Here is a 10,553-nt window from a genome sequence, read left to right as displayed (position 1 = left end):
TACCGTCATTCATTTGGACCAGATTCGGAAAACAATCCCAATAACCCTCAACCATCCTTTATACCTCTCCAGCGATCTGCTTCGCACCGTTCTTATGGTGATCCTTCGCCTTTCTTCGTAGGACAGTTTAACCCGGCGGACTATGTCCAAGAGCCAATAGGGTATAACCCATTAGGACCAGAGGATCACTTTTCTGAAGACAATGCAGTGGATATGGACGCGGATACAGACCCCGTCGAGCCTGCAAGGGGTACTCCCAATCATCCAATCGAGATCTCTGATGGGTCATCCTTCCATGGAACACCCTATCAAGGTCCCGACAGCTACCAGGCGAGGTTTGACCAATGTAATTGGTACTTTACACCTTCACATCATTTCTCGCCTCATGACCAACAGCAGCAACAGGATCCTTCTGAGGATTCGCGGTTCGTGGCAGTTACGCCACCGCCACCGCCACCGGTTCAACCAGTAATTCCAGATCCGCCAAGGCGTAGAAGATCAGGCGCACGGATGTCCACCCGAGGAGGGGAATTCCATTTCAGCACCCCTCGCCACTCGAGTGCGAGTCACTTTCCGTCAGTGCCTGAAGAAGAACCACAGTTAGGGGAACCTTCTGGTCACCCTGCAGAGGTGGATTCTGCACCAGTTGCACCACCTCCGCCACCTTTCGGATATGACAATCCGATACCAGTGTACGGCGGTTCCACCGCGTACAATCCGTTTGAGCAGCCGACTCACACGCACTACAACTATAACTATGATGCCGATCCATACGTAGTAGCGGCTAATTACAATGCTCTCCATGGAACCTCTTGGAGACCAGATTACTCAGCTCATGGGTATCCAATACCTCCTAGACCTCCGGTTCAGCAACCGTCGCAGCAGCCATGTTTTTCTCCACCGGAGCAAGAAGAAATACTCCACCGTTTAAACCGTGTGGAACGAGACTTCGAACAAGAACGTAAGAGTAATCGCGGATTTCTCAAGGGCCTAGCAAACCTGCTAAAAGGGAGGAAGAAACGAGATCATTAGTCTCCTTATGTATTGTTGTATTTACAATTTAGTCCCTGCGTGGACAATTGTCGTATTTCAGTCCCTACGTGGACTTATCCTTTAGTCCCTGCGTGGACATCTATCTTGTATTGGTCCCTGCGTGGACTTGTTTTCTTTTCTACAAACCTCTGCGTAGGTATTTATTATTTAAAAAGTCCCGTTTAGGGCAGCGTGTAATCATATTTAAAATTTATGGAATGTTATGTTATGAATTTCAATTTTGTTATTATATATGAAATAAATCAAAAATCATTCCTTTAAAATTTAAAAACCTGCCTAAATAAAGAATCTTAAGAGTGAAACCTAGCCAGGTGTCTTTATAAGACCCGGCCAAGATGGTAAGACCTGGTTAAAAGATTCAGATTCTCAGTTAACCTCTGTAATCATGTTAACGTTCATGGCAGATGTGATTCGTTAAAATCGCACGCGTCATTCTTATATCAGAATCCTTTTAAGGATTCCAAAGCCCAAATTGATGATTTATAAATCATGGGTTAAATCGTCAATGAAGACGATAACTTACTAAAACATCCATTAGCGATGTAGTGCCTACGGGCCAAATTTATTAAACATCCGTTAGTGATGTAGTGCCTACGGGCCATAATTATTGTCATATAAGACAAAAGGCGGTGGTAGTCTATGACTCCCTGTCAGAAAAGGTAAAAGGACTATGGTTCAAACCTTCATGCCTTGATTCTCTGTAATCCCGGCTAATATTATAAAAACGTCCTCATGACTAGGCTTTTATGCCACTAGCAATATTATTTATAATTAGGATAAGTTATATTCAAATCCTAAATAAAAGTGAGTAACAAATTAACCAGATATGGTCTCTGTTTACCATGGTTAATGAATTGCCATAAAAGACAATTCCATAATAAACTCCTAAATAAAATTTTTTCGTTATCTTCTGTAGCAGATTCAAGTTACCATGGCTGATCCAAGTGGGGAGAATAGTCATTCGAAAGAAGATGAATACGATAACGCCCAGGTTCATTTGACGGGCGCTGAATTAAAAGCTCTTGTCGACAATGCTGTTAAGGCAGCCCTGGATCGACAATACGAGGAGTATACTGAATCCCGGAGCAGAACCATATCTAAAACACACTCAAAGCCGAAAACACACTCAAAATCTCACAGCAAACCACCGTCCAAGCCTAAAAAGGATGATGATAATCACTCATCCAATGAAAACAGTGTCCGTCCAGAGAAAGTGTATACTGATGCATCTCGCGCCAGGGGCTGCACCTACAAGTATTTTGTATCATGCAAACCCCGAGACTTCACTGGGGAGAAAGGCACGGTTGATTGTATGACGTGGCTAGACGAGATGGACACCGTGGTGGACATCAGTGGCTGCGCAGAGAAAGATGTGGTAAAGTTTGTTTCACAATCATTCAAGGGCGAGGCCCTGGCTTGGTGGAGGTCCTTGGTTCAGGCCTCGGGAAAGGCTGTTCTATACAGCATGACATGGGAGGAATTCATTTCTCTCATCAAGGAGAATTACTGCCCTCAACATGAGGTTGAAAAGATAGAATCCGATTTTCTATCATTAGTTATGACGAACCTTGACTGTCAAGCTTACCTCACGAGCTTCAACACGATGTCTCGGTTGGTTCCGTATCTGGTAACCCCGGAGCCAAAGAGGATAGCTCGTTTTATCGGTGGTTTAGCCCCCGAAATAAAGGCAAGCGTAAAGGCCTCTCGGCCAGCGACCTTTAGATCTGTAGCTGACATATCTTTGTCCCTTACTCTGGATGCGGTCCGACAAAGATCGCTGAGGAACAAAGAGGCTGAGAAGAGAAAGCGTGAAGATGATACTTCACGAAGGTCGGGCAAGAAGCACCGTGGAAACGGTGACAACAAGAGAGGGTCTGAGTCAAGGAAGGATGGGCAACAGTCTGGTGAGAAGCCCAAGTGCAAGAATTGCAAGAGACATCACTTTGGAAAGTGTAGACTCGAATCGAACTCGCAGACTCAGTCAAAGTCATTTGCTTGCGGGTTATGCAAGTCCAAGGACCACAAGACCGTGGATTGCAAAAAGATAAAGGATGCAACCTGTTACGGCTGCAACGAGAAGGGGCACATTAAAAACAATTGCCCTAAATATGCCAAGAAGCCTAAAGAGGCCAAGAAGACCAACGCGAGAGTCTTCAGGATGGAGGCGAAAGAAGCAGTGCTAGACGATAACGTGATCGCAGGTACTTTCCTCGTAAATGATATCTTCGCAAGAGTACTTTTTGATTCGGGCGCTGATAAGTCTTTCGTAGATCATAAATTTTGCAAATTGCTGAATATGCCTGTCAAAACCTTAAATGTGAATTATGAGGTAGAGCTAGCAGATGGCACCATAGAAACCGTCTCCACTGTATTAGATGGATGTGTGATATCCATTAAGAACCACTCTTTTCCTCTATCTCTACTTCCCTTTAAATTGGCCGGTTTTGACCTAGTATTGGGTATGGACTGGTTATCTCACAACCAGGCCCAAATCGTCTGCAACAGAAAGCAAGTCGTGATAAAGACTCCGACTGGTGAATCGCTTACCATTCGGGGAGATACCCAGTACGGATTGCCTGAGCAAGTGACTATGCTCAAGGCTTCAAAATGTCTAAAGAAGGGTTGTGTCATTTACATGGCACAGGTGATTTTTGATGAGCTTAAACCGAAGATAGAAGACATTCCCGTCATTTTGGAATATCCAGAAGTTTTCCCTGAAGATCTACCTGGTCTACCACCGGATAGGCAAGTGGAATTCAGGATTGATATCATCCCTGGAGCAGCACCTATTGCTAGAGCACCTTACAGGCTAGCACCAACCGAAATGAAGGAATTGAGGACCCAACTGGATGAACTGCTAGCTAAAGGTTTCATCAAACCTAGTTCGTCTCCCTGGGGAGCACCTGTTCTGTTTGTCAAGAAGAAGGACGGATCGATGCGTCTGTGCATCGATTATCGCGAGCTTAATAAGGTCACGATAAAGAATAGATATCCCTTGCCGAGGATCGACGATTTGTTCGATCAGTTACAAGGGGCAAGTTATTTTTCGAAGATTGACTTGAGGTCATGCTACCATCAACTGAAAGTCAGAGATGAAGACGTACATAAAACCGCATTTAGGACTCGTTATGGTCACTATGAGTTCCTAGTGATGCCTTTTGGGCTCACTAATGCACCGGCTGCGTTCATGGATCTCATGAATCGCGTCTGCAAGCCGTACTTAGACAAATTCGTCATCGTTTTCATCGACGTCATTCTTATCTACTCTAAGAACCGAGCTGACCATGAGAAACACCTTCGTTGTATTCTCAAACTCCTACATCACGAGAAACTCTATGCCAAATTCTCTAAGTGCGAATTCTGGCTTCGAGAAGTCCAATTCTTAGGACATGTTGTCAGCGAGCGTGGTATCCAAGTGGATCCTGCTAAAGTAGAAGCTGTCATGAATTGGCAAGAGCCAAAGACGCCTACAGAGATTCGTAGTTTCCTGGGGTTAGCAGGATATTACATGCGTTTCATTGAGAATTTTTCAAGGATTGCTGCGCCCTTAACTTCCTTGACCAAGAAGAAAGTAAAGTTCGTTTGGGGCCCTAAGCAGCAAGAGTCCTTTGATATCCTGAAGCAAAAGTTGAGCAACGCTCCTGTACTGACATTACCTGAAGGTACTGAAGAGTTCGTAGTTTACTGCGACGTGTCACACACTGGCATGGGATGTGTGCTCATGCAGAAAGGGAAGGTTATTGCCTATGCTTCGAGACAGTTAAAGGTGCACAAGAAGAATTACACCACCCATGACTTGGAGCTGGGTGTCGTGGTGTTCGCACTAAAACTGTGGAGGCATTATATGTATGGAATCAAGTTTGTGATCTATTCTGATCATAAGAGCCTTCAACATCTGTTTAATCAGAAGGAATTAAACATGAGGCAACGCCGTTGGATGGAGACTTTAAATGATTACGATTGTGAAATCAGATATCATCCCGGCAAGGCGAATGTAGTCGCTGATGCCCTGAGTAGAAAGGAAAGGGTGAAACCCATCCGAATCAATGCCAAGAGCATTGAAGTGAAGAATAATTTGATTGAAAGGTTGTTAGCTGCACAGCGAGAAGCTGTGTTGGAAGCTAACTATCCTAAAGAAAAGTTAGGAGTAACTGAGGAGCAGTTAACTCTTAGCAAGGACGGAATTTTACGATTAAATGGACGAATATGGGTTCCAATTTATGGAGGACTACGAGATGTTATCCTCCAGGAAGCCCATAGTTCCAAATATTCTGTTCACCCGGGAGCTGATAAGATGTATCAGGATTTAAAGGCAAATTATTGGTGGATAGGCTTGAAAAAGTCTGTAGCCGCTTATGTAGCCAAATGCTTGACTTGTGCGCAAGTCAAAGCTGAGCATCAAAAGCCGTCAGGCTTGCTACAACAGCCTGAACTTCCCGAATGGAAGTGGGAATGTGTAACTATGGATTTTATTACCAAGTTACCCAAGACGAGGAAAGGAAATGATACAATATGGGATATCGTTGACAGACTGACTAAGTCAGCGCATTTCTTACCCATCAAGGAGACTTATAGCTCCGACATGTTGGCCCAGTTATACGTTGATAAGATTGTAGCCTTGCATGGCATACCTGTGTCTATTATCTCTGACCAGGATACTAGATACACGTCGCATTTCTGGAAAAGTTTCCAGCAATCTCTGGGCACACGTTTGAATTTTAGTACGGCTTACCATCCTCAGACAGACGGTCAGAGTGAGCGTACTATTCAGACATTGGAAGACATGTTGCGTGGATGTGCTATCGATTTGGGTGGTAGTTGGGATAAGAACCTACCGTTAATCGAATTCTCCTACAACAATAGCTACCATACCAGCATTAAGGCTGCGCCTTTCGAGGCATTATACGGTAGAAAGTGTAGATCGCCTGTTTGTTGTGCGGAAGTTGGAGATGTCCAATTATCAGGACCAGAGATAGTCTTCGAGACGACGGACAAGATTGTCCAGATTCGAGACTGTCTCAAAGCTGCCCGAGATAGGCAGAAGAGTTACGCAGATCCAAAGCGTAAAGATTTTCACTTCGAAGTAGGTGAAAAAGTGTTACTTAAAGTATCACCCTGGAAAGGGGTGATGCGTTTCGGTAAGAAAGGCAAACTAAGCCCGAGATACATAGGACCCTTCGAGGTTATCGAACGTGTCGGGTCAGTTGCCTATAAGTTAAACTTACCTGAAAAGCTCAATGGAATTCACAATGTATTCCACATCTGCAATCTAAAGAAGTGCTTCGCCGATGAATCACTGGTAATACAACATACAGATGTGCATATAGATGAGAGCTTAAAATTTGTAGAAAAACCTTTGTCGATTGAAGATCGACAGGTAAAGAAGCTTCGAAGGAAGCATGTACCTATAGTAAAGGTCAAGTGGGATGCCCGTAGAGGTCCTGAATTCACGTGGGAGCTTGAATCCACGATAAAAGAAAAATACCCTTATTTGTTTCAGTAAATCTCGGGTCGAGATTTATTTTAAGGGGGTGAGGATGTAACACCTCAAAATTTTGTGTCCAATAAATAAATGACACGTGTCGCATACGACAAAAATAATATAAACCCGGATTTAATTAAGATATGCGGTAGGATTTTCGAATATGCCGACATGTTAATTTTATACCTCTGAGCGACTTCGTCATTATAAATCCCGAGACCCTAAGCAAAATTTATAAGTGTCTAATATATCTTAATCCGGTAATTACTAATAATCAAAAGGATCCAAGTTACTAATCTAAATCCAAAAAAAAATATAATACAATTCAAATGATTATTTATAAACCCATCCTTGTGCAAACCCATAATGCATAATGTTAACTGACCAAGCATGGGTTAAAAAGGGCCTCATACTGACATTTCCCATACCCAAAAATCAAGTATTTGCAAGTTGACCATTCAAACCTTGAAAGGTTAATTTTTTTTGCCTCTGTTAAGCGCTTACGGACCGTAAGGATCCAGCCTTACGGACCGTAAGGGGGTGAAAGGGTAAAAATGTTTCCGCCATAGGCTTACGAACCGCAAGGGCCATGCCATACGGTCCGTAAGCAACGCCCAGCGACAGAAAGTTGGCTGTTGGCTGTTTTAAGCGGTAAAACATTAATGCAAAGATTTTCTAGAGATATGGGCGACCCCTAATCATCTTCTAGCACCAAGGGACAGTTGTTGATCATCAAGGAGCATTGGTAGGCCTTGTTGTAATGATCTTAAGGATCTACATTGCCTATAAAAGGCCACATTATTGCAACAAGTTCCTCACACCTTCTTGATCACATCTGGAGCTCAAGAACACTCTCAACTCTTCTCTTATCTTGCATAGGACTTCAGTAAGTTGTTCAACCCTTTGTGGCTTAGTTTTTGCTTAGTTTAGCTTAAAAGTCAATCCGTCGTAATTAACGATTGACTTTGCGATAAATGACAAATGGTCCAGTGGTTTGTCGAATCAAAGATAGTTATATGATGATAATCATGTGGGCTTTAAACCCCTAAAAGGGCACCCTCTGATTCCCACTCTAACTAGTCCAAATGTCGAGTCAAACGTGCTTAGAAAAAGTCAACAGAAATGCTATTTTGCGATTTCTTGCATAATCGGTAATGTAGATGATATGTAACCTGTTTAAACACTTATAAAACATGATAATAAGTATATTAACTAGTCTAATCTTGTTTGATCCGACCATTTACTGTTTTGACCCGGTTCGGAGCCGAAAGTCGCAAAAGCTTTGAGTTTTGCTTTGACTTCAGTTCTGACCCGTTAAAGTTTGTTTTAGATATGCCTTAGGACTCTCTTATGACCAGGTTACATGATGGTATAACCCTCTGTGACCGGTTCGTTGTTCGTCCGAGTCTTTTACACATTTCCGTTAAAAGCTTAAAAGTTGACCGTAACGCCCTTTTTAATTTAAAACGAGAATTTCGGACATGTAAAAGAACCATAACCTCATTTACTGATTTCTAAACGTGTCCCTAAAATTTCACGTCAATCCGAGGTCCAGAATAGGAGTTATGCCAAATAGCGCAAATTACGGAAACTTTAGTGATTAATAAGCGCAATTAGCATAACGCCTATCTAAACCCGGATTTCGACACCAAACTTTTACTCACTGATGTAAAATAATATTTTGGGATTTTTAAAGATTTTTAATTATTTTTAACCTGCTCATAACCTGCGGTTATGGCAACGGTTCGGTAAATACCGAATATACCCTTTTCGGCCATAACTTGAGTTCTACAAAGTTTTTTGACCCGATTCCAGTTGCTACTGATTTTAAATAATAAATAAAGTATTTTAGACTTTATAAACTGTTCGGGAAACTCATATTTCCTGTAGAACTCAGAAACCTCTTTTATAATCTTTAAAAAGACCGAAATACCCCTACGGGGCATAATATGAACTTAAACTCGTTCCGGGCATTATGGAAGGTATCCTACTGATACCACAACCTCTTTAAAGCATATTGACTTAGGAAAACAGTGTAGGACTCTTACGGTTACCCGTTGCGCCTTTTGCGCGCACGGTTCGGCTTATGTAACTAGTTTACATAAACTGGCCGAAACGGGTCAAACCATATTGTTTTGACCCCAAAATCTAGAGTGTGGTTATTATACCCATATAAAACAAGTCTTCAAACTTGTTGGGTCAAAATCACATTCCATTCCCGGTTTTCGCCTTTCACGCGATTAAACCGTAACTATCCGTTGAAACTGACCGGTCCAAGCTACGGCTAAATTAAAGACCCATTAGGATTCTAATAGGTTATTTTAAAACCTTCGTTCCAGAATAGGAGACCAGTAAAAGCTATCTGCAATTTATTCAATTAAGGAATTATACTTGCAAAGGTAAATACTTTTAACTTATTTTCCGTTATACGGGCTTGGGTTACGGTATATAATATACCGCTTGATCGGGCATCAAATTCTCCACCGCTTGAGTGGGTAATCGAATAAATTTGATTGGCCCGTTTAAACAGGCTTGTTACTTAAAAGCCTTTGGGGGGTTAATGACCATGTCCCGGATATCCCTGGCATCATTTTACGAAATGGCCACGACCTAAGCACGGAGTGTAGGCGTACACTCGTCAGTGCACAAATAGATCGTTGTGGTGTGTCCATTGATCTTTAACCCGGACTTGATCCGGGCTACTGAACGCATAAGGAATATGTAATTCGTTCACAAGATTATATATTTAAATAATTCTCTCAAGTTATAAAAGAGTTTGTGCCTTGTGCATTCAAATCAATTTTAATAAACATTTTTCAAAAGTGTCGGTTGAATGTATTTACCAGTGTAAACTGACGTATTTTCCCAAAAAGATTAGATGCAGGTACTAAACGTAATTGGCTGGCTATAGCTCCTTAGCATCTTAAAGAGTCTCGCAAGCTTAAGATGTCTTCGTCTGTTGAACAATACTTATATTTTATTTGATCCCCTGTGGATATTATTTCAACAATGGTGATACTCTGATATTACAATTAATGTTGAAATATATATTTATCTTTATGCTTCCGCTGTGCATTCATATATTGTGTGGTTTGACTATATTGTTGCCAACTACGTCACGATAATCCCCCACCGGGCCCACCAGTGAGACACGTGGAAACCGGGGTGTGACATGTGAAGAGATTATTCATGTGAGAAGATGAACCCAAGAGTGATTATGGTGGTGAATCGAACAAAAGTTAGGGTTTTGGGAAATCTTGAAGTGAGACGTAGAAGAATCCATTGCAACCAGTAGTGGGAGGATCTATGTTTTGAAAACAGGGAGGAGGAGAAGAGGTTAGAAGAGGAGGGTTCACATCTGCCCCAAGAAGAGGACTCGCAGACATTTTTTAATGAAATCACTTCGAGAAAACAAACACACTGCAGACTCAAACGTCTGCGCATGGTCTGCGTGGGGCAGACATAAGAGGTCAAGAAAGGTTTTTAACAAAAAACAAACACCCTCTAACTGTCTTCGAATCACCATCACTTAACCAGTTCACTAGTCAACACCAATCCCATCTTAACTAAGGGTTTGAGGTTCATGAACTATTTGCTATTAGCTCGCTAAAAGCTTCAATCAAGTCGAACTTAAATAAATCAGAGTTGAGCTTAAGGTTGCATTTCAACTCGAATAATAAATGAGCTCAGGCCAAGTTTCATACTTCGAGTTTGATTTAGATCGCAAGTCTAAACGAACTCATAGTTATACAAATATAATAATTATTTGTATAATTATATATATATATATATATATTAATATTAACTAGCTTATAACCCCGTGTATTACACGGGTTAAATGACGAAAAAATGTAAATTATAAACTTGTATATAATCCTTATTAATGAAATGACTTATTTAGATAAAATAGTAAAACAAAAGAACAGTTATATTTTCTCTATTCAAAATAATTTTCTAAGTTTTCAGTTTTCTTTTGAGATACTACAATCCATTTTATTATATGTCTTAAAAAGAAGTA

The sequence above is a fragment of the Helianthus annuus genome, chromosome 9 (genome assembly GCF_002127325.2).
Source record: "Helianthus annuus cultivar XRQ/B chromosome 9, HanXRQr2.0-SUNRISE, whole genome shotgun sequence".
Taxonomy (NCBI): Eukaryota; Viridiplantae; Streptophyta; class Magnoliopsida; order Asterales; family Asteraceae; genus Helianthus; species Helianthus annuus.
The sequence above is the reverse complement of the archived record's forward strand: the minus strand, read 5'-3'. Positions refer to the sequence as shown.